The sequence below is a fragment of the Lucilia sericata genome, unplaced genomic scaffold (assembly GCF_015586225.1).
Source record: "Lucilia sericata isolate MDLA Ls3-8-SP2 unplaced genomic scaffold, ASM1558622v1 Contig000379F_arrow, whole genome shotgun sequence".
Lineage (NCBI taxonomy): Eukaryota > Metazoa > Arthropoda > Insecta > Diptera > Calliphoridae > Lucilia > Lucilia sericata.
The window spans coordinates 159337-185722 of record NW_023994398.1 but is presented as its reverse complement, the minus strand read 5'-3'; the positions used below and the strand labels follow the sequence as shown (position 1 = coordinate 185722).

The 26386-nt window shown below is 33.4% G+C and overlaps 1 protein-coding gene across 1 annotated transcript in view; it reads right to left on the bottom strand.

Annotated features, from left to right (window-relative positions):
* The window catches only part of LOC119604294 (kinesin-II 85 kDa subunit-like), a 111933-nt gene that overhangs the window by 30090 nt on the left and 55457 nt on the right, over positions 1-26386 (bottom strand). The gene's annotated exons all lie outside the window — the stretch shown is intronic.

The window sequence follows — 26386 nt, the reverse complement described above, 5'->3', positions numbered from 1 at the left end:
TGTTAAAGTAATTTTCTAAAGGGGACCTTATATGGGGGGTAGGGTCAATTATGGACCGATCCTCAAAAAATTTTGTAGAAAGATTTGGGCTTACATGAAACTTATTTATGTCGAATTTCATCGCTATACTTGCATTTTGGGGCCAGTAATGAGTGTTAAAGTCATTTTCAGGAGTGGACCTTATATGGGGGGTAGGGTCATTTATGGGCCGATCCTAAAAAAATTGGTTAAAAGGTTTTGGTTCGTAAGAAACTTACTTATACTGAATTTCATCGCTATACTCGAATTTTTGGGCTAGTAATGAGTGTTAAAGTCATTTTCTAAAGGGGACCTTACATGGGGGGTGGGGTCATTTATGGGCCGATCCTAAAAAAAATTTTTAGAGAGATTTTGGTTCGTAAGAAACATACTTATACCGAATTTCATCGCTATACTTGCATTTTGGGGCCAGTAATTAGTGTTAAAGTCATTTTCAGGAGTGGACCTTATATGGGGGGTAGGGTCATTTATGGGCTGATCCTAAAAAAATTGGTTAAAAGGTTTTGGTTCGTAAGAAACTTACTTATACTGAATTTCATCGCTATACTCGAATTTTTGGGCTAGTAATGAGTGTTAAAGTCATTTTCTAAAGGGGAGCTTACATGGGCGGTAGGGTCATTCATGAGCCGATCCTAAAAAAAATTTGTAGAGAGATTTTGGTTCGTAAGAAACATACTTATACCGAATTTTATCGCTATACTTGCATTTTGGGACCAGTAATGAGTGTTAAAGAAATTTTCAGAAAGGGACCTTATATGGGGGGTAGGGTCATTTATGGGCCGATCCTCAAAAAATTTGATAGAAAGATTTTGGCTCATATGAAACTTATTTATGTCGAATTTCATCGCTATACTTGTACTTCTAAAGCAGTTATGCCCGTTAAAGCTGTTTTTTGGAGGTCCACTTGTATGGGGGCAATCCGAAAAAGTGGACCGATATTGCCCATTTTCAATACCAAACAAACCTTAACAATAGAGAATATTTATGCAAAATTTCAACCGTCTAGCTCCTCTCGTGTGGTCTCTATCATGATTTCAACAGACAGACGGACGGACATGGCTAGATCGTCTTAGAATTTAATAAGGAGCCGAAATATATATACTTTTATGGGTCTATGACCAATATTTCGATGTGTTACAAACGGAATGACAAAATCAATATACCCCCCATCTTTTTTGATGGTGGGTATAAAAACACATTCATCATAAAATGACCTGTAACAGTACTTCACTTTATCCTTTTACGCTCATTCCTTAACGCAATCGTCATAAAAATGACCTGTAGCAGTAGTTCTCTTTCTTACTTTATCCTTTAAAGCAGTTCATCCGATCAAACGGTAAGTTTTTTGATTGTGTTAGTAAAAACAAGTTAGAGTGCTATATTCGGCTGAGCCGAATCTTAAATACCCTCCACCAGCTACTTTTATATTAATACTTTTCTAATTGATCAAATATTTGTAGAAATAAGTTTTCTCATATCTTAAATAGAAAAATCCCTAGATTCAAACAGCTCAAATCTATTACAATTCCAAGATTTATTGAACATTACCAACGCTTGGCGATTTTTATTAATTTGCATGTATGCATGTGTGTGAAAGATTTAAGGATTTTCAAAATACATATATATATTTTTTTTCTACACAAATTGATAATGCAACTAGTTAAATACGGTTTTAGGGGCAGGACCTAGTATGGGAGATATGACCAATTATAGACCGATCGTAAAAAATTCTTTAAGCAAAACTTCTGGACATGAAAGCTATATTTCAGTAAAATTTTGTATCTATATCGTAATTTAGTAATAAGTAATGTGTGTTATGAACCGATCGTGCAAAAATCTTGAAATATAATTTTTGTATCAATAGCTTTATTTGGTAATGAGTAATGTGCATTTAAGAGATTTTCGAAAGAGGACCTTGTATGGGAGCTATGACCAATTATGGATCGATCGGAAAAAAATTTCACAGTAATATTTCTGTATGTGAGAGCAATACTTGTACCGATATTTTAAGTTAGTAATGAGTGACGTGCGTTTAAGTGATTTTCGGGAGGGGATCTTGTATGGAAGCTATGACCAATTATGGACCGATAGGAAAAAAAATTCCACAGTAATATTTCTGTATATGTGAGCAATACCTGTACCAAATTTTATGTGGATATCTTAATTTAGTAATGAGTTATGTGCGTTTAAGTGATTTTCGGGAGGGGACCTTGAGTGGGAGCTATGACCATTTATGAACCGATCGGAAAAAAATTTTACAGTAATATTTTTGTGCATATGAACAATACTTGTACCAAATTTTACATAGATATCTTAATTTGTTAATGAGTTATGTGCGTTTAAGTGATTTTCGGGAGGGGACCGTGTATGGGAGCTATGACCAATTATGGACCGATCAGAAAAGAAATTCTCAGTAAAATTTCTGTATGTGAGAGTAATACATGTACCAAATTTTATATGGGTATCTTAATTTTGTAATGAGTTATGCGCGTTTAAGTGATTTTAGGGATGGGACCTTGTATGGGAGCTATGACCAATAATGGACCGATCGGAAAAAAATTTCACAATAATATTTCTGTGCAGATGAGTAATACTTGTACCAAATTTTATATGGATGTCTTATGTAAGTAATGAGTTATGAGCGTTTAATTGATTTTCGGGAGGAGACCTTGTATGGGAGCTATGACCAATTATGGACCGATGGAAAAAAAATTTCACAGTAATACTTCTGTATGTGAGGGCAATACTTATACCAAATTTTATATAGATAACTTGATGTAGAAATGAATTATTTGCGTTTAAGTTATTTTCGGGAGGGGACCTTGTATGGGAGCTATGTCCAATTATGGACCGATCAAGAAAATTTTTTCTCTGAATGAATTCTATTGATATAAGATTTTTATTTGTAAAATTTTGTAAAGATTTCGACATTGTGACGGAAGTTATTAACAAAAAACCCATTTTCCGGGAATATGTACTTTTGTATGGGAGGTATATGAAATTGTGGACCGATTCTGGCAATTTTAAGCAGGAGTCAAGCTCTTGTGTAGAAACGAATGTATGCTGATGTTTATGGAATTATCTTTCATAGTTTTCGAGAAAATTACACCAGAATGTTTAAAAAATGCTTATTTTTTTGAGGTTGTTTCAAATTTTGATTCATAACTTTTCCCGGTGAGAACCGATTTTGCTCATTTTCAATACCAAACTGCCTAGGACAATAATAAATATTTTGGGTGAATTTCGTTAATTTTTGTTGCTTCGTGTTAACGTGAGAATGTTTTATACAGACAGACAGACGGACGGACGGACGGACAGACGGACATAGCTAAATCGACTCAGAATTTCATAAGGTCCAAGAATATATATACTTTCTTGGGTCTCAGATGAATATTTCTTGGTGTTACACACGGAATGACAAAGTTATATATACCCTCTATCACCACTGATGGTGGTGGAGGGTATAAAAACTCAAATGTATATATGCGGTGTGAGTTTTTTACTAACACAATAAAAAACTTGCTGTTTGAGTCAAAACTTTTAATGTGTCGCCAAGGCGCTTTACGCACATTCCTTAACGCTGGTTTACATAAAATTTACATTATTTATGGAAATAATACGATTTTTTGTTTAAAATGAACATTATTTATGGAAATGTTACAATTTCTATACAAAATTTCTATTATTTACGGAAATACTACAATTTCTGTATAAAATTTCAATTATTTACGGAAATACTATAATTTGTATATAATATTGACATTATTTATGGAAATAATGCGATTTTCTATATAAAATTTCAATTATTTACGGAAATACTACAATTTGTACACATAATTTACATTATTTATGTAAATAATACGATTTTTTATATAAAATGGACATTATTTATGGAAATGCTATAATTTCTATATAAAATTTTTATTATTTACGGAAATACTACAATTTCTCTATAAAATTTCAATTATTTACGGAAATACCATAATTTGTATATAAAATTGACATTATTTATGGAAATAATGCTATTTTCTATATAAAATTTCCATTAGTTATGGAAATAATACAATTTTCTATACATTATTTCCATCATTTATAGAAATAAACAATAAAATAATATAAATTAGAAATATTATAACTATTCCGAAATATTCCGTAGTAAATTCTATTATGATTTCTATGGATATTTAAAAATATTGCAATTTTCTATACAAAAGTTCCATTATTTGTGGAAACATATTAATTATTTCATACAGTGATTAAAATTACTAATATATTAGTAACCAAAATGCATATTTTCTCCTATGCATACGTATGTAATATTCAAATATAAATATATTTTATGAATATAATATATTTAATTGCTCCCATTCGAAATATTTCTAGTATTTTTGCTAAAAATATTTACCCATACAAACTATTGCATATTACAGCTTACAGACAAATATAAAATGTTTTCACATACAATATATTACGCAGCAACTCGCTAACATATTTATAATACCCACATATATTTCATATGGCTTGCCTATAATATTAAAATATTTTCCTACACAAATTATTCGAAGTCAACAATATTGAAGCCATGCAAGCTGTAATATACGAACATGAAATGTACGCAAGCAGAGCATATACATATGTGCCGACGAAAACACGAAACAAAACGATAGTCGCGACTATCAAGTTACAATATTTTTACTATCAAACTTAAATATTATTTACTATAGGAAATGACTTATGGTCTAAAATTTAACATTTCATGTTGAATTTGAATAATTATAAAATGTGAAAAATGTATGCAAGATATAACCAAATTTTATTTAGAAAATAATTGAAAACGTTTATATCTATGTATGTTTTATGTATATTATGGGAAAAATGTATGCATAAAATAACCAAATTTTAATTAGAAAATTTTTGAATTGAATTATTGAATGTAAATATGTATTTATTAAATTTATGTTTAATTTTTATGTGGAGTATTAAAATGTATGTATTTGTATTGATTGTAATATAATTAGAAGAAAATTATATAAATACTTAGAGGATCATATGAATGTAAAAATATATTCAAATATGCAACACCATTTATATCTGGTTTTGTATATACATATGTATGTATGTAAGTATGTGTGAAACAATAACAAAAAACACATTCGTCATAAAAATGACCTGTAACAGCACTTTTCTTTTCTACTTTTCACGCACATTCCATAACGGTGGATTACGATAGGTCATTTTTTGCTTTACCTTTGAATTGGTGGAGGGAAGAAGATATGTACGTGTGATGCAAAAATACATTCGTCATAAAAATGACCTGTAGTAGAACTTCTCTTTCCTACTTTATCATTTTACGCACATTCCTTAACGATGGTTTACGCAAGATCCTTTTTTTTGCTTTACTTGAATTTGTGGTGGAGAGAAGAGGAAAGAAATATCATTATTATTTAGTCTCTCTCATGCAAATTCAAAAGGTTGGCACTGGCATATGCAAATTTATTAACACCTATATATTTTTTTCTTCGCGCCTGTTCATTCATTATTGTAAGATAATTGAGAGTATGTAATAATAATTTATAGAAATGTGACATATGTATATGTACATGCATATGAAAAACATACATGTATATGTATGTAATACACTCATACATTTTTGTTGTTTTAACCTTTCACAATGTAAAATTACAAAAACAACTTTTTATGTTTTTATGTCCCCTCTTAATTTTTTGCCATCCTGTTACAAATTTCTAAAATACCTATAATTTCCTTCATTATTGATCATTTCATAGACACTACTAATGCATTACTACCTGTTTACAAACTTATTGTTAGTGTTTCTTCTTTATATTCATATCATCCTGTTACAAACAATATGTTTAAATATAGCCTGTAAAAACAATTTTTTACATACATACATATATACATATTTGAATATATTTTTACATTCATATGATCCTCTAAGTATTTATATAATTTTTTTCTAATTATATTACAATCAATACAAATACATACATTTTAATACTCCACATAAAAATTAAACATAAATTTAATAAATACATACATTCAATAATTCAATTCAAAAATTTTCTAATTAAAATTTGGTTATTTCATGCATACATTTTTCCCATAATATACATAAAACATACATAGATATAAACGTTTTCAATTATTTTCTAAATAAAATTTGGTTATATCTTGCATACATTTTTCACATTTTATAATTTTTCAAGTTCAACATGAAATGTTAAATTTTAGACCATAAATCATTTCCTATAGTAAATAATATTTAAGTTTGATAGTAAAAATATTGTAACCTGATAGTCGCGACTATCGTTTTGTTTCATGTTTTCGTCGGCACATATGTATATGCTCTGCTTGCGTACATTTCATGTTCGTATATTACTGCTTGCATGGCTTCAATATTGTTGACTTCGAATAATTTGTGTAGGAAAATATTTTAATATTATAGGCAAGCCATATGAAATACATGTGGGTATTATAAATATGTTAGCGAGTTGCTGCGTAATATATTGTATGTGAAAACATTTTATATTTGTCTGTAAGCTGTAATATGCAATAGTTTGTATGGGTAAATATTTTTAGCAAAAATACTAGAAATATTTTGAACAGAACCATTTTTTAAATATGAGGTAAATGCATATTTATTGCAAAGTCAAAAATAAAACTATAAAAGCATCTACTAATATTTAAACTCTGATCTTATTAGTAAATATTTAATTAATATATTTTTCGAATTTAAATATCTTTTATTTGAAAAATTAAGTTTTTTTTTTTAATTTTTATATTTTTTATACCAAAATTTACAACTTCGTTTTTTGAATTTTAATTTCAACACACAAAAATTAATTGTCAAAAAAATTAAAAAAATATTTTTCTCGTTTGTTAAAAATAAAAAGATTTCAGTTTGTTAAATACGGTAAAAGTGTGTAAAAACAAGTTAAAGTGCTATATTCGGCAGAGCCGAATCTTAAATACCCTCCACCAGCTACTTTTATATTAATACTGTTTTAATTGATCAAATATTTGTAGAAATAAGTTTTCTCATGTCTTAAAAAAAAAAAACACCAAGAGTTAGACAGCTAAAACCTGTTACAATTGCAAGATTTATTGAACATTACAAACGCCTTTTCTTTTATATTTTTATAGCGCCCTAAGATATGCTTTAGCGATATTTAATAATTTGCATGTATGCATGTGTGTAAAAGATTTAAGGAAATTCACAAACATTTAAGGAAATTCACAATTTGATAAGTGCCGGTTCACACAGGGAAACTTTTTTTGGGAAACTTTTGATTTTGTGTGTGAGAGAAAGAGATGATTGATATTTCTTTATCTCTCATACACACAAATCAAAAGTTTCCCACACTAATGCAACTGGTTAATACGGTTAAAGTGATTTTCGGGGCAGAACCTAATATGGGAGATATGACCAATTATAGACCGATCGGAAAAAATTTCACATTAACATTTCTGTATACAAGAGCGATACTTGTACCAAATTTTTAATGGATTTAGGATTTTGGAAATAAGTAACATTTCGGTATATAAGAGCAATACTTGTACCAAATTTTATATGAATATCCTGGTTTAGTAATGAGCATTTAAATGATTTTCGGGAGGGGACCTTGTATGGGAGCTATGACCAATTATGGACCGATCGCAAAAAAATTTACAGTAATATTTCTGTATATAAGAGCAATACTTGTACCAAATTTTATATGAATATCTTAATTTAGTAATGAGCGTTTAAATGATTTTCGGGAGGGAACTTTGTATGACCTATTGGAAACAAATTTTTCAGTAATATTTCAGTATATAAGAGCAATACTTGTGCGAAATTTTATAAGGATATCTTAATTTAGTAATGTGTTATGTGCGCTTAAGTGATTTTCGGGAGGAACCCTTGTATGGGAGCTATGACCAATTATGGACCGATCGCAAAAAAATTTACAGTAATATTTCTGTATATAAGAGCAATACTTGTACTAAATTTTATAGGATATCTTAACTTAGTAAAGAGTTATGTATTTTTATGTGTTTTTCGGGAGGGGACCTTGTATGGGAGCTATGACCAATTATGGTCCGATCCTGAAAATTTTATAGTAATATTTCTGTATATAAGAGCAATACTTGTACAAAATTTTATATGGATATCTTAATTTAGTAATGAGTTATGTGCGTTTAAGTGATTTTCGGAAGGGGACCTTGTATGGGAGCTATGACCAACTATGGACCGATCCTGAAAATTTTTTCTCTGAATGAATTCCATTCACATAAGATTTTACTTGTAAAATTTTGTGAAGCTATCAACATTCTGACGGAAGTTATTAACAATAAACTCATTTTCCGGGAATGTGTACTTTTGAATGGGAGGTGGACCGATTCCACCAATTTTCAGCAGTAGCCAAGCTCTTGTGTACAAACGTATGTATGATGATTTTCATGCAATTATATTGTATGGTTTTCGTTAAAATTACGGAGTTGTTTTAAATTTTGATTCATAACTTTTCCCGATGTGAACCGATTTTCAATACCAAACTGCCTAGGACAATAGTAAATATTTTGAGTGAATTTCGTTAGTTTTTGTTGCTTCGTGTTAACGCATTTGAGTGATTTTCGGATGTGGACCTTATATGCGAGCTATGACCGATTATGGACCGATCCGGAAAAAATTTCGTAGAGTAATTCATATACACACAAAACACATTCATGTCGAATTTTATCCAGATAGCTTTATTTATCTATGAATTATGCTCGTTTAAGTGATTTTCTGATGTGAACCTTATATGGGAGCTATGACCAATTATGGACCGATCCGGAAAAAATTTCCGTAGAATCATTTATGTATATACAAAACATATTCATATCGAATTTTATCCCGATAGCTTTATTTATCAATAAAATATATTCATTTAAATGATTTTCGAAAGTGGACCTTATATGGGAACTATGACCAATTGTGGGCCGATACAGATCTAAGTCCGTAGTTTTGATTCCTGTTCATATAGTGTCAATATGTACAAAATTTTGTGTTGATACCGATATATTTGAGGAAGTTATTAACGATAAATTAATTTCCGGGAATAAGTACTTTTGTATGGGGGCTATGGGAAATTTTGGATCGATTTACAATTTTAAACATAATTAATCTATAGATGGAAAAAATAATCTGTGACAAAATTTGTCGAATTATCTTTGGTAGTTTCTGAGAAAACTACTCCAGAATTAGGGAAAAAACTTAATTTTTTTTAGGTAGTCTGAAATTTTTACTCATAACTTTTTAAGTTGTGAACCGCTTTTGCTGATTTTCAATACCAAACTGCTTAAGAAAACAATGAATATTCTCAGTGAATTTGGTTGATGTCATTTGCTTAGTTTTAACGTGAGCGTGTTTTAACCAGACAGACAGACGGACATAGCTAAATCGACTCAGAATTTCATAAGGACCCAGAATATATATACTTTGTTGGGTCTCAGATGAATATTTTTTGGTGTTACACACGGAATGTCAAAAAAGTCCTATTATCCTGATGTTTTCGCGAAAAAAGTTTTGAAGTATTGTGAGAAAGGTACGTTCTCACAAGTGTGTTGAATTTACACAGAACTCGTCTGTGAAGAGAAGGAAATGTTATTGTTGTAAAACAATGTCATAATCCAACTTCTTATTATTCTTTGGTTAAGGACCTAAAAACATTTTAGAGTTTTCATGTAAAAATTAATTTTTGATTAAAAATTTAACTAAATAATAATTTTCATATACTATGAGAATTATATATCATGTTCTTTAGCATTATAAATGTAACAACAAGAAAGAAATTATAGTCGGGCGAGGCCGACCATATATACCCTACACCTTTGACAAAAATATAATGTGATTTAGTTGCCATAATAAAGCATTTAAGTTGAATTGCACCTTGCCTTAGATATATGTACATACTTAAGCCGTTTATTGTTGAATAAAATTGTGGACATTTAAGTGAAATTTTGATTTGGGCTTTTCATATGGGCTAGGGTCATATGAGAACCTATTAATATGGAATTCGTGAGGGTCATCAAGTATACAACTTGGTTTTTGCAGCTTTGTATACAACTTGGTTTTTATACATATACAACTTGGTTTTTGCAGCTTTTTGTCGAGATATGAGTATATTAAACATAATTATGAACTTAAAAGCCCTATTCGGCGGGTTCAGTTGTATGGGGGCTAGGTGAAATAATGGACCGATGTAAACCATTTTCAACAGGCTTCGTCTACGGTACCATAAAAGATCATGTGCCAAATTTCATTGAATTATCTCCAAAATTGCGACCTGTAGTTTGATTACAAGGATTACAAGCCCTATTGGGGGGTTCAGTTGTATGGGTGCTAGGTGAAATAATGTACCGATATAAACCATTTTCAACAGGCTTCGTCTACGGTACCATAAAAGATCATGTGCCAAATTTCATTGAATTATCTCCAAAATTGCGACCTGTAGTTTGATTACAAGGTTTAAAAGCCTTATTCGGGGGTTCAGTTGTATGGGGGCTAGTTTGATTACAAGGTTTACATGGACGGACAGACGGACATAGCTGAATCGACTTAGAAAATGATTCTAAGCCGATTGGTATACTTTAAGGTGGGACCAATATTATTGTGCGACCAATATTATTGTGCGTCAGCACATCAGCACAAACCCAATGTACCCTCCCCACTAAAGTGGTGTAGGGTATAAATATTAGTTAACGAAGGACAAAATAATGAAGTGGTGCAGTGGATGGAAGGGAGAATTAACAAACTGAGCATTGCAGGTTCGATTCCTGGTCGATTTATCTTTTTTTGTCATAAATAATTATTTTTAATCAAATTAAGTGTCGAAATTCGGTTCAACAATAAAAATTTAGAAGCAATTTTTTTATTTTTTTTCATAGGATCAACAACGTTGAAAATCTATTGTACCTCCCGTACAAAATTATATAAGTTTTATAACTATAACTACAACCATACATTTCTCTCACACATAGAAATTATTTTAAATACAGAACATTGGTTAAATTTAGAATTCTCTTTAACAGTCTGTTAAGTGGTAGTTTTGTAATACCCTACACCACTTTAGTGGGGAGGTGGTGTCGAGTTTAGGTTTTGACTTTGGACCTTATAGGCCAACCAGGGGCCCGGCGGGGGGTCCTCAAATTAGGACACCTCGGCTATGTTAAATTTTTAAAACGATCCTATTTCTTCATTTGAGTTCCGATTTAAAAAAAATTTCGTATATAGAATCTCCTCATCGAGCACTAGCAGTAAATTATCTCTTATAGTTTAGGAGATATTCGCATTTGAAAATTAAAATTTTAAAATTTTTACCGTCCTTACTTTAGTTTTTTGATAATAGCGGGTCCAAATATTCCCGATTTTCGCCATTTTTTTTATTCGCTTAACAACAAGTTTATATATCAAGCAGTGAAAGAATTATGTAAAAATCATGACTGAGTCCAATGTTATAGGCATTTTAATTTAAACAAGTTAGAGTGCTATATTCGGCTGAGCCGAATCTTAAATACCCTCCACCAGCTACTTTTATATTAATACTTTTCTAATTGATCAAATATTTGTAGAAATAAGTTTTCTCATATCTTAAATAGAAAAATCCCTAGATTCAAACAGCTCAAATCTATTACAATTCCAAGATTTATTGAACATTACCAACGCTTGGCGATTTTTATTAATTTGCATGTATGCATGTGTGTGAAAGATTTAAGGATTTTCAAAATACATATATATATTTTTTCTCTACACAAATTGATAATGCAACTATGACCAATTATAGACCGATCGTAAAAAATTCTTTAAGCAAAACTTCTGGACATGAAAGCTATATTTCAGTAAAATTTTGTATCTATATCGTAATTTAGTAATAAGTAATGTGTGTTATGAACCGATCGTGCAAAAATCTTGAAATAGAATTTTTGTATCAATAGCTTTATTTGGTAATGAGTAATGTGCATTTAAGAGATTTTCGAAAGAGGACCTTGTATGGGAGCTATGACCAATTATGGATCGATCGGAAAAAAATTTCACAGTAATATTTCTGTATGTGAGAGCAATACCTGTACCAAATTTTATGTGGATATCTTAATTTAGTAATGAGTTATGTGCGTTTAAGTGATTTTCGGGAGGGGACCTTGAGTGGGAGCTATGACCAATTATGAACCGATCGGAAAAAAAATTTACAGTAATATTTTTGTGCATATGAACAATACTTGTACCAAATTTTATATAGATATCTTAATTTGTTAATGAGTTATGTGCGTTTAAGTGATTTTCGGGAGGGGACCGTGTATGGGAGCTATGACCAATTATGGACCGATCAGAAAAGAAATTCTCAGTAAAATTTCTGTATGTGATTTGTAATGAGTTATGCGCGTTTAAGTGATTTGTAATGGACCGATCGGAAAAACATTTCACAATAATATTTCTGTGCAGATGAGTAATACTTGTACCAAATTTTATATGGATGTCTTATGTAAGTAATGAGTTATGCGCGTTTAATTGATTTTCGGGAGGAGACCTTGTATGGGAGCTATGACCAATTATGGACCGATGAAAAAAAAAATTCACAGTAATACTTCTGTATGTGAGGGCAATACTTATACCAAATTTTATATAGATAACTTGATTTAGAAATGAATTATTTGCGTTTAAGTTATTTTCGGGAGGGGACCTTGTATGGGAGCTATGTCCAATTATGGACCGATCAAGAAAATTTTTTCTCTGAATGAATTCTATTGATATAAGATTTTTATTTGTAAAATTTTGTAAAGATTTCGACATTGTGACGGAAGTTATTAACAAAAAACTCATTTTCCGGGAATATGTACTTTTGTATGGGAGGTATATGAAATTGTGGACCGATTCTGGCAATTTTAAGCAGGAGTCAAGCTCTTGTGTAGAAACGAATGTATGCTGATGTTTATGGAATTATCTTTCATAGTTTTCGAGAAAATTACACCAGAATGTGTAAAAAATGCTTATTTTTTTCGAGGTTGTTTCAAATTTTGATTCATAACTTTTCCCAGTGAGAACCGATTATGCTCATTTTCAATACCAAACTGCCTAGGACAATAATAAATATTTTGGGTGAATTTCGTTAATTTTTGTTGCTTCGTGTTAACGTGAGAATGTTTTATACAGACAGACAGACAGACAGACGGACGGAAGGACGGACATAGCTAAATCGACTCAGAATTTCATAAGGTCCAAGAATATATATACTTTCTTGGGTCTCAGATGAATATTTCTTGGTGTTACACACGGAATGACAAAGTTATATATACCCTCTATCACCACTGATGGTGGTGGAGGGTATAAAAATTAAAAAAAGGCGATTTTTTGTAATTTTTTTGGGAAAAAAGTATCTTTTTATTTTTAAGTTATCTAAAAAGTTTCTAAGAAGATGTATATAGAATTTATACTTTTTGGAAAGCTGACTTTACATAAAATACGATACATGAAACAAAACCTAAAAATTTTTGATACCGAGGGGACCAGGTCCATCCAAAAAAACCCTATTTTTTATGGAAAATTAAATTTTGAGCAAAAATTCTCAAATCGCATAGTCGATATCAAATTATAGTGACCTGTTTTATATGACCCAATATGTTCTTAATAATTTTGTAACGGGTTTCGATAACTCCGCCCCTGGTGTGGATATAATAGGCAAAAAACCAAAAAATCCCATTTATGGGATTTTTTAAAACTTTTTTGGGAATTCCGGGATTTCTAATAAGAAAATTCGAAATTTTTATTTAATTTTGGATTTTGAGTAAAAAAATCTACCTAACTGTAAAATTTCATCAAAAAATATTTATAAATAAAATTTTTATTGCAATTTGAAAAATTTGTATCTTCGCAAAAACTGAATAAAAAACATTTTTTAATTTTTTTAAAAAAAAAGTATTCCGCGAATTTTTTAATTTTCAAAAATTATACACAGTTTTGAAAAATAGACAAAATTACCTTTCCATTGATATATAACATGTTTTTTAAGTGACAAATTAATTAAGGAAAACTCAACATCTTTTAGAAAATTTACCTAGCACTATTATTTTCATCCATAAGGTTAACACTTAAATTTGTTACATATATTAAAAATAAATAATAGTGCTAGGTAAATTTTCTAAAAGATGTTGAGTTTTCCCTAATTAATTCGACACTTAAAAAACATTAGGTAGGCATGTTATATATCAATAGAAAGGTAATTTTGTCTATTTTTCAAAACTGTATATAATTTTTGAAAATTAAAAAATTCGCGGAATACTTTTTTTAAAAAAAATTAAAAAATGTTTTTTATTCAGTTTTTGCGAAGATACAAATTTTTCAAATTGCAATAAAAATTTTATTTATGAATATTTTTTGATGAAATTTTACAGTTAGGTAGATTTTTTTACTCAAAATCCAAAATTAAATAAAAATTTCGAATTTTCTTATTAGAAATCCCGGAATTCCCAAAAAAGTTTTAAAAAATCCCAAAAATGGGATTTTTTGGTTTTTTGCCTATTATATCCATACCAGGGGCGGGGTTATCGAAACCCGCTACAAAATGATTAAGAACATATTGGATCATATAAAACAGGTCACTATAATTTGATATCGACTATGCGATTTGAGAATTTTTGCTCAAAATTTAATTTTCCATAAAAAATAGGTTTTTTTTGGATGGACCTGGTCCCCTCGGTATCAAAAATTTTTAGGTTTTGTTTCATTTATCGTATTTTATGTAAAATCAGCTTTCCAAAAAGTATAAATTCTATATACATCTTCTTAGAAACTTTTTAGATAACTTAAAAAGAAAAAGATACTTTTTTCCCAAAAAAATTACAAAAAATCGCCTTTTTTTAATTTTTTAAATTTAAATGCCTATAACTTTGGACTCAGTCATGATGATTCACTGCTTGATATATAAACTTGTTGTTAAGCGAATAGAAAAAAAATGGCGAAAATCGGGAATATTTGGACCCGCTATTATCAAAAAAAACTAAAGTAAGGACGGTAAAAATTTTAAAATTTTAATTTTCAAATGCGAATATATCCTAAACTATAAGAGATAATTTACTGCGACGACATTTTTTATAGTGCTCGATGAGGAGATTCTATATACGAAATTTTTTTTAAATCGGAACTCAAATGAAGAAATAGGATCGTTTTAAAAATTTAACATAGCCGAGGTGTCCTAATTTGAGGACCCCCCGCCGGGCCCCTGGTTGGCCTATAAGGTCCAAATTCAAAAAACCGAAAACACCTCCTCTTTGTGCATACCAAATTTCATTAAAATCGGATTAACCGTTTAGAAGTTACCGAATTATTTCCCTCTTTTTTTTCCTATACCACTGTGATGATGGTGGTGGAGTGTATAATAATAATAAGATTTCTGTAGATAAAAGAAATATTTGTGCCAAATTTTGTATGGATACCTTTCTTTAGTAATGAGAAATATGCGTTTAATTGATTTTGAGAAGGAGACCTTGTATGGGAGCTATGACCAATTGTGGACCGATCGTGAAAAATGTACAGTAAGATTTCTGTAGATAAAAGCAATATTTGTGCCAAAGTTTGTATGAATATCGTTATTATACCCTACACCACTTTAGTGGAGAGGGTATATTGGGTTTGTGCTGATGTTTGTAACTCACAATAATATTGGTCCTATACCCACCTTAAAGTATACCAATCGGCACAGAATCGTTTTCTGAGTTGATTTAGCTATGTCCGTCCGTCTGTCCGTCCGTCCATGTAATCAAACTACAGGTCGCAATTTTGAAGATAATTCAATGAAATTTGGTACATTTTGATAGGCAGGGACGAAGCCTATTGAAAATGGTTAAGATCGGTCCATTATTTCACCTAGCCCCCATACAACTGAACCCCCGAATAGGGCTTTTAAACTTTGTAATCAAACTACAGGTCGCAATTTTGGAGATAATTCAATGAAATTTGGCACATGATCTTCTATGGTATCGTAGACGAATCCTATTAAAAATGGTTAAGATCGGACCATTATTTCACCTAGCCCCCATACAACAGAACCCCCCAATAGGGCTTGTAGTCCTTGTAATCAAACTACAGGTCGCAATTTTGGAGATAATTCAATGAAATTTGGCACATGATCTTTTATGGTATCGTAGACGAAAATGAAAATGGTTAACATCGGTCCATTATTTCACCTAGCCCCCATACAACTAAACCCCTCAATAGGGCTTTTAATCCTTGTAATCAAACTACAGGTCGTAATTTGGAAGATAATTCAATGAAATTTGGCACGTGTTCTTTTATGGTATCGTAGACGAAGCCTATTGAAAATGGTTAACATCGGTCCATTATTTCAAACTACAGGTCGCAATTTTGGAGATAATTCAATGAAATTTGGCACATGATTTTTTATGGTATCGTAGACGAAGCCTATTGAAAATGGTTAACATCGGTCCATTATTTCACCTAGCCCCCATACAACTGAACCCCCGAATATCTCGACAAAAAGCTGCAAAAACCAAGTTGTATACAAGACTTGAAGACCCTCACGAATTCCATAATAATAGGAATATGAATATGAAAATATGACCCTAGCCCATATGAAAAGTCCAAATCAAAATTTCACTTAGGTTAGGTTAGGTTAGGTTGATAGGAGGATGTATACTACATCAAATCCGAAGAAATACACCTAGGCCACTATCGGGCCTGTTGTGCGCTCCAATTCAAGAAAAAAAAAAAAATGTTCACTGAATGTATTATTTTTCCATGTTCAGAAACTCAGTTTCCTGGACCTAATTCCTAAGAATCTTCCAATCGGTGTTGGTTAAGAATGTTATTTCCGGAATAACATCACTTCCAAGATACTTGGATCTAACTTCGACGAATGCCTGACAATGGCAAAGAAAGTGCTCCAGAGTTTCACTGTCCTCCCCACATGCTCTACATTCGTCTGAATTTGCACGTCCAATTTTGTATAGATGTGCTCGTAATCCTGTGTATCCACTGAGAATACGTACCATCATACTAACCTCAGACTTGCTCATTTTGAGAAGATTTCTCGTCTTGCTCTCATCAGGGTCACCCCATAGAATCTTTGTGGTTCTACCCACTGTTTCATTATTCCAAGAGGCCTTATGGGATTCTCTCATCCATATTTTTAATTCAGCGTTTGTCAGGTTAACTACATCGAGCTCCCTTCCCTTTAAAGCTATTACATTCGCCCTTTCGTTGCCGACTACTCCCGAGTGGCCTGGTACCCATATGATGTGAACCTTACCTCTGGGAGAGTATTCAGTTAAAGCTTTCTTACAATCCAATACGGTCTTAGATTTAATTCTATCACCTGATATCGCACAAATTGCCTTCTGGCTGTCGGTAAATATATTAAGCCCTGTGGGCGCCATATTTATTCTAATCCAATTTACACATTCCGTTATTGCTCGTACTTCTGCCTGGAAGCTTGTGTTATCATTTGGTAAACGGTGGTATATTTCTGTTTCTGGGTCTTCAATATAGAACCCCAGGCCCACTTTGTCCCCTAATTTAGAGCCATCCGTGTAGCAACGGATTCCTACTGGTATTTGCTCTAACGTTCCGCTTGACCAAGACATTCTATCTGGGATTAGCGTTTCAAAGTTTCCGACATATTCAGTGTCTGGTATGCGATCAGGCACGTCCGATGAATGTGTATAACCTTCCAATGTGTCCAGTATACATTGATGACGTGTCCTATAACCGTTTTTGGCCAGTTCGCCTAAAGTAAAGAGCCGTTCGGCTGTAAGTGCCGCCTCATATCATATATATGTTTCAATGGGTGGAATATCTAGCAACGTTTCCAGAGCCTTGGTTGAAGTAGTACACATGGCACCACTTATACCCAAGCAGCATGTACGCTGAACTCCCTGTAGTAGTTTGATATTACACTTTTTGTCCAAAGCAGTCCACCAGATTATTGAAGCATAAGCTAGAATTGGTCTAATTACACTTTTATAAAGCCATAGTAGGACTAAGACCCCATTTCATGCCTATGGTTCTCCTACATATCGCCCAGCACCGATATGCCTTGTTGATCCTATCCTCTATGTGGTGTCTCCATTTTAATTTCCGGTCAAGTATTACACCTAAGTACTTAACTTTGTCTGTCACCGGTATCTTCTTGCCCAAGAAGCAAGGTTCAGTATATGTAGAAATTTTTGTCTTTCTTGTGAAAAGACAGATTTCCGTCTTCGCCGGGTTAACATTGAGGCCTCTCGGTTGAGCCCAGCTCAAGGCCGTATTCAGAGCCTCCTCAGCTGTTCTACACAAGTAATTTGGATCCTTTCCCTTTAAAAGTATTACGACATCGTCTGCATAGCAGACAGGTCTAAGTCCTTTCTCGGTTAGGGTCCTTAGGAGGCTATTAATCGTGGTAACCCAGAGTAAAGGTGACAAAATGCCACCCTGTGGTATACCGCGAAATACATTTTTCCTGATAGTTATATCGTAAATCTCGCAGCTTATCCATCTGTTCCTTAGCATGTAGTTGATCCAGTTACGGAGCACCCGGTCAACATAAAACTGGTCTAGGGATTGGATAAGGGTATCAGTGTGCACGTTATTGAAAGCGCCTTCGATGTCAATGCATACTGCCAGTGTATACAGTTTGCTATCGAAAGATTCACCTATGTAGTGGACAACTTCATTTAAAGCGGTTTCCACCGATCGTCCCTTTACATAAGCATGCTGCTTATATTTAAGGTCTTTGTATGGTATGCTGCTTTTAACCATGCTATCGACTATCCGTTCCAAGGTTTTAAGTAGGAAGGACGTAAGACTTATCGGTCGATAGGACTTAGGTGTCGCATAGCTAGGTTTCCCTGGTTTGGGTATAAATATTACCCTTGCATCCTGCCATTTAACTGGGGTATATGCCAATTTTAAGCATGCAGTGAATATCTGTGATAGATGTACGGAAACCAGTCCCGCCTCCATCTGCAAAAGTGCCGGGAATATTCCACCCGGCCCTGCAGCTTTATAGGGAGCAAAGCTCTTGATTGCCCCTTTAACCATGTCAGTTGTAATAACTATTTCCGTGTTACCCTCCCCTTCCTCCAATATCGGTTCATCTATGTTAATCGATATACCGGGTGGGAAATGAGAATCCATAATATAATAAATATGTGTGTCAAATCTTTTATGGATATCATTATTTGGTAATATATAATATGCATTTAAGTTATTCTCGAAAGGGGACCTTAAATGGAAGCCATGACCAATTATGGATCGACCGTAAAAAAATTTATAATAAGATTTCTGTAGATAAAAGCAATATTTGTGCCAATTTTCTATGGATATCTTTATTTCGTAAACAGTTTTATGTGTTTAAGTGACTATCGAAAGGAGACCTTGTATGGGAGCTACGACCAATTACGGACCGATTGTAAACAAATTTTACAGTATCATTTCTGTATATAAATGCAATGTTTGTGCTAAATTTTGTATGGATACCTTTATTTAGTAATGAGAAATATGTGTTTAAGTGATTTCGAGAAGGAGACCTTGTATGGGAGCTATGACCAATTGTGGACCGATCGTGAAAAAATGTACAGTAGGATTTCTGTAGATAAAAGCAATATTTGTGCCAAAGTTTGTATGAATATCCTTATTTGATAATGATTTATGTGCGTTTAAAAGTTTTTCTGAAGGTAACCTTATATGGGAGCTATGACCAATTATGGACCGATTCAGAAAATTGTTTCTTTATATAAATTCTATTGGCATAGAATTTAAATTTGTAAAATTTCGTAAAGATATCAGCATTATTTCGGAAGTTATTACCAATAAATTAATTTCGGGGAATATGTACATTTGTATGGGAGGTATATGAAATTGTGAACCGATTTTTAACGATGTTGATCCTTGCACCAAGAGTTATATCTCTGACAAAATTCATCAATTTATCTGCAGTAGTTTTTGTAAAAAATACAAATAAATATGTGAAAAAGCACAATTTTTTTTTGAGGTTGTCTCAAATTTTTACTCATAACTCTGAACCTATTTCACCGATCTTGCTGATTTTCAATACCAATACCGCTTAGGATACCAATGAATATTTTGGGTGAATTTCATAAAGTACCGTTGCTTCGTTTTAACGTGAGCGTGTTTTATACAGACAGACGGACATATCTAAATCGACTCAGAATTTCATAAGGAACAAGTATATATATACTTTGTTGGGTCTCAAATGTATATTTCTCGGTGTTACAAACGGAATGACAAACTTATATATACCCTCTATCACCACTGATGGTGGTGGAGGGTATAAAAAGGGACTGAGTGGCCAGAATGCTAGCGGCGCTGGTATACCCGCGTATTGCTCGGTTAAAGCTCGCCGGATGCGGTGGTTTTTGCCGGCAATCTGGACCATGAATACACACCCTAACACAAAAATCATACCAGCTAAGGTTTTTTGATATATAGAAAAGGGGCTCAAGGTAGTTCTATATACCTATACACCATTATGGCCGCCAATCTCGAGGATTTGTCCTTGCCATCACGTCATCTTCCTCGACGTCCCAGTTCTTCCCTGCAAACATTTATCCACCCTGCTTACCGCCTTTTAATTCACAAATTTAGCCAATCATATTAATGATAAAACGTGGAAATTTCATTCAAACGTTGTAAACATTTTTGTTTTATTCTTCAACAATATTTCATAGAATTTTTATTAAAGTTTAGCAAAATAATTCAAATTTAATTATTATAAAAAGTTTAGTTTTTAGCAAATTTTACGTCTTAAGATTGGACTAATTTAGTTTTAGGATTGGAGCAAAATTTAGTTTTAAGTTGTTTATCAAATTTAATTTTAAATTTTAGCCAAAATTTATATTCAAGTTTTAACAATTTTTTAAATCACTTTAACAATGTTTTTTTAATTCTTCAAAAAACATATTTTAAACCATATATGTATATCCCGATAAATTTGATCTAGTCGTGTATACAACATGATATATCATAAAATTGTGAATAATCATGTTTTTATACCCTCCACCACCATCAGTGGTGATAAAGGGTATATATAAGTTTGTCGTTCCATGTGTAACACCAAGAAATATTCATCTAAGACCCAACAAAGTATATATATTCTCGGTCCTTATGAAATTCTGAGTCGATTATCTATGTCCGTCTGTCTGTCTGTGTAAAACACGCTCACGTTAAAACTAAGCAAAGGAGATCAACCAAATTCACCCAAAATATTTGTTATTATTAAGCAGTTTGGTATTGAAAAGGAAAAATATTAAGTTTTTTTCCTAATTCTTTTGAAGTTTTCTCAGAAACTACCAAAGATATTTCGGTGAATTTTGTCACACATTATTTTTAATTGATCACTGCAATTATGTTCAAAATCTTTACAGTCGATCCAATATTTCCCATAGCCCCCATACAAAGCTATATATTCCCGAAAATTAGTTTATCGTTAATAACTCCCTCAAATATATCGGTATCAACACACAATTTTGTATATGCAAATATAATATGAACAGAAATCATAATATCAACGTAGATCTCAGTCGGTCCACAATTGGTCATAGCTCCCATATTTCATTGATGAATAAAGCTATTGTGATAACATTCGAGTTGAATATGTTTTGTGTACATACAAATCATTCTACCAAATTTTTTATGGATCGGTCCATTATTGGTCATAGCTCCCATTTAAGGCCCACTTCCAAAAATCATTTAAAAGCTCATATTTCATTGTCGAATAAAGCTATCATGATAAAATTCGACACAGATATGTTTAGTCTAAATATGAATCACTATACGCAATTTTTCCCGATAGGCCCATAATTGGTCATAGCTCCCATATAAATTCCACTTCCGAAAATCACTCAAACGCATATTTCATTGAATTATAAAGCTATCGGGATAAAATTCGACACAAATATGTTTTGTATACATACAAATCATTCTACAAAATTAATTTTTTTTTGTTAAGTTATGTGAAACAAAACAATAAATATCTGGTTTATTATACTTTGTGTAATGAATTAAAATATAAAACAGACCCATTCTCTTGGCGTATTTACCCCATGGATGGGGCGGTATGCCGTTTTTGGTCAGTTCAGAAGGTATACTTATGAAAATCACTTAATACCACTTAATTTGTTATTAGATGATTATATCCGGATAAAATTTAAAATGAGTATGTTCTGTGTATAGATAAATCATTCTATTAAAATGTTTTGGAACTGGCCTATTAATATAAATTTATGTGGACCTAATTAAAATTAGTTAGTTAATTAAAATTTGTGCATAAATGTTGGTACCTTCAATACGGGAACAAAAATTTTGCCAAGTTATCTAAAGATTATACATACATACATACATACATACATACATACATACATACATACATACATACATACATACATACATACATACATACATACATACATACATACATACATACATACATACATACATACATACATACATACATACATACATACATACATACATACATACATACATACATACATACATACATACATACATACATACATACATACATACATCATACATACATACATACATACATACATACATACATACATACATACATACATACATACATACATACATACATACATACATACATACATACATACATACATACATACATACATACATACATACATACATACATACATACATACATACATACATACATCATACATACATACATACATACATACATACATACATACATACATACATACATACATACATACATACATACATACATACATACATACATACATACATACATACATACATACATACATACATACATACATACATACATACATACATACATACATACATACATACATACATACATACATACATACATACATACATACATACATACATACATACATACATACATCCTTCGCGATGTGAAGGCTTAAGCGCGATGAATCTCATGGGCCATGCTGACGGAGACAGCTTTGCTTGAGCTGGCTGCCTCCTAGGGGTCACCCTTATCAGACGGGTCATGAGACGAGCACGAAACTAAGAACTACCCCTCCCACCTAACAGATATCTGTTTCCCACGTTGGGCGGTCTGTTAGTAACGATCTGTTGATTTGCTTCTCCTGTCACTGAGACAGGGCAATCAACAGAAAGTCCGTTTTGAATCATTTGATTCACGCACTTAAGTGTGCAAGTCCTGAAATCCATCAAGCGTCTGTTCCAGATGGACGGCTTTATGGTCTGTTTTCTCCCAGTGGGACGGCAGTTTATAGTCCTGGCAGTAGGCCAAAAATGCAACAAAATGGAAAGGCCGACGATCCCGCTGGTTCTGAGAACCAAGAAGACTCCCAGTCTACCACAGGTATAATGGGTGAGCTTCTTGGCAATCTGAAGTTAGCGGAGGATGGAGACAGTTCGCAGGATTCCGATCCTGAGGACGTCGACGTCACTGTCGTGTACGATCCTGATCTCGGAGATGGTGAAGGTAAACCAGATTAACCTTCACCACTCCAAAGCAGCATCAGCTGCTTTGCTCCTCCGGATGGCTGAGAGAGGGGAGGAGCTCATCTTAGTCCAAGAACCGTGGACCCACCACGGCAAAATCTTTGGACTATCTCTCAGAGGTTACAAACTTCTGTTTTCAAATCCTGCAGGTAATATTAAAAATATTAGAGCCTGTATTCTGGCCAAAAACCATTTAGATATCTTCATCTTATCTGATTACAGCGATGAGGATACGGTAGCGGCGGCACTTGAGACCGGAAACTCCACCATCTGGCTCCTTAGCTGCTATATGGCGCATGACCATGGTGAACAACCGCCAAACGACCTGGTCAGAGATTTAATGCGCGAAGCAAATAGGCGTCACGTTCCTGTGATAATTGGCGCTGATGCAAATGCTCATCACAGTGTCTGGGGCAGTTCAGACACCAACAACAGAGGTGAGTGTTTACTTGACTTTTTATTAGAATTTAATATGAAAGTCGTTAATAGAGGTTCAGAACCTACTTTTGTTGTGACAAACAAAAAGGAAGTTCTGGATATTACAGCTATTAGTACAAACTACATAGAATTGATCAAAGAGTGGAATGTCTCCAATGACTGCTTCTTCTCTGATCACCGCTACCTGGACTTTGACATAGTGGTCCAGGTCAAAGTTTCAAAACCCTTTCTAAATAGAAGGAAAACAAATTGGGAGAGGCTATATACAGAAAATAGATGGGAGCTGGACTTCAGGTAGTCAGGAGACTTTAAAGCTTCTCCTTAATACTCACTTTCCTGGTTGTATTCCAATTAGTGATTTGCCTAATTTCTCTCCAACTTCAATGCGGACTGTAACACACGTGCCTATTGAAGATGACATTATCCGTTGGGCAATTAAAAGCTTTGATCCTTACAAAGCGCCCGGCCCTGATGGTATTATTCCTGCAGATCTTCAACACAATATAGATCTTGTAGTTCCTTGGCTGCGGAACTTATACACAGCCTGTCTCTCTTGGTCATACATTCCTACTCAATGGTCCAAGTGTAATGTGATTTTTATTCCCAAGGGGGGTAAAACTTCACACACTAAGGCAAAAGATTACAGACCAATATGTCTGGCATCATTTATGCTGAAAACATTGGAAAGGATAATCGATATCCACATTAGGACCTCGATAGATAAATCCTTTCTCTCTGCCTCTCAACATGCATACACGAAGGGCAAATCTGTTGAGACGGCTCTTCATACTCTCGTTGGTCATATTGAAAAATCCATGGGATATGGAAATTATTTACTGGTTGCCTTTCTTGATATAGAAGGCGCTTTTAATAACGTCAATCCTGCATCTATCTGCCAATCTCTATCTCGGGCTGGGTTTGGTAGGTCCGTTGTGGGATTTGTCGAGAATCTTCTCTCAAATAGGATCATTGAATCCTCCTTAGGAGATACAGTAATCTCTAGAAAAGCTTTAAGAGGTACTCCACAAGGGGGAGTACTATCACCACTCTTATGGAACATGGCCATAAATGATATTCTGGTAAAACTAGACTCTCTTGGCTATAAAACAGTCGCCTATGCTGATGATGTCGCGGTTGCGGTATCAGGCGATCACCTTGAAACCATATCCCAAAGGCTAGAACAAGCACTAAAGATCATTAGCTCGTGGAGTGTCGAATGTGGTCTTAGTGTAAATCCTAGTAAAACGGAACTTGTGCTATTCTCTAGCAAATACAAGATTCCTTTATTTCCTCTTGCTTGCCTTAACGGCGAAGTATTAAAACTCTCGGACAGCGCTAAATATCTTGGCGTTATCCTAGATAAGAAACTATCTTGGAGTACAAACGTACTCTCTAGGGCATCTAAAGCCATTACGGCACTATATGTTTGTAGGAAGGCTATAGGAACATGCTGGGGCATAAATCCAAAGAATTTTCACTGGCTCTTTGAGGCAGTTATTAAACCTATTATGCTATATGGGGTTGTTGTATGGTGGCAGGCGCCGCTTGAAAAGGCTTCACTCAGACAACAACTGGAAAAAGTAATGAGATCAACTGCGCTTCTTATCACAGGCGCTCTCAGAACAACTCCTTCGAAGGCGCTGTTCACTATGCTCAACTGGTTCTCGGTCGATCTCCTTGCAAGGAAATTGGCTATGTCAACTGCGGCCAGACTGAGTGTAACTGGCAAATGGAAACAATGCTCCATAGGCCATGCTAGGATCATAGATCTTATACCGGATAATCAGTACATTGTTGATTATTGTATTCCAGTACCGTCTCTAGTGAGAAAGTTCCAATATCATATCTCTTCGGAGTATGAGGAATCTCTCCTTCCGCCGAATAATTGCTTCCGAGTGTATACAGACGGATCCAAGACGACGAAAGGAGTTGGTGGTGGCATTTTCATTGAGGAATTTGGAACGAAAATCTCCTTCCGACTTAATGATGAATGTAGTATCCTTCAGGCTGAAATATCGGCGATAAGGAGGGCGGTAAATTGGCTAAGGTACTATCGGATATCTAATAGGGATATCAGAATTTATACTGATAGTCAAGCTGCTATTAAATCCCTAACTGGTGTGTTCTCCACATCCAAAATTGTCCATGAATGCCGGACGTCTCTCAATGAGATGGCGAGACATTCGAACATCACCCTAATTTGGGTAAAGGGACATGGGAATTCGTATGGCAACGGTATTGCTGACACATTGGCAAGAGCTGGCACTATGCTTAGCAGAATGGATATAGATCAGTTCTGCGGTATACCACTACTTGCAGTTAAGAGGCAAATCAGTGAAAAATGCCTCTGCATCGCTCGCGACA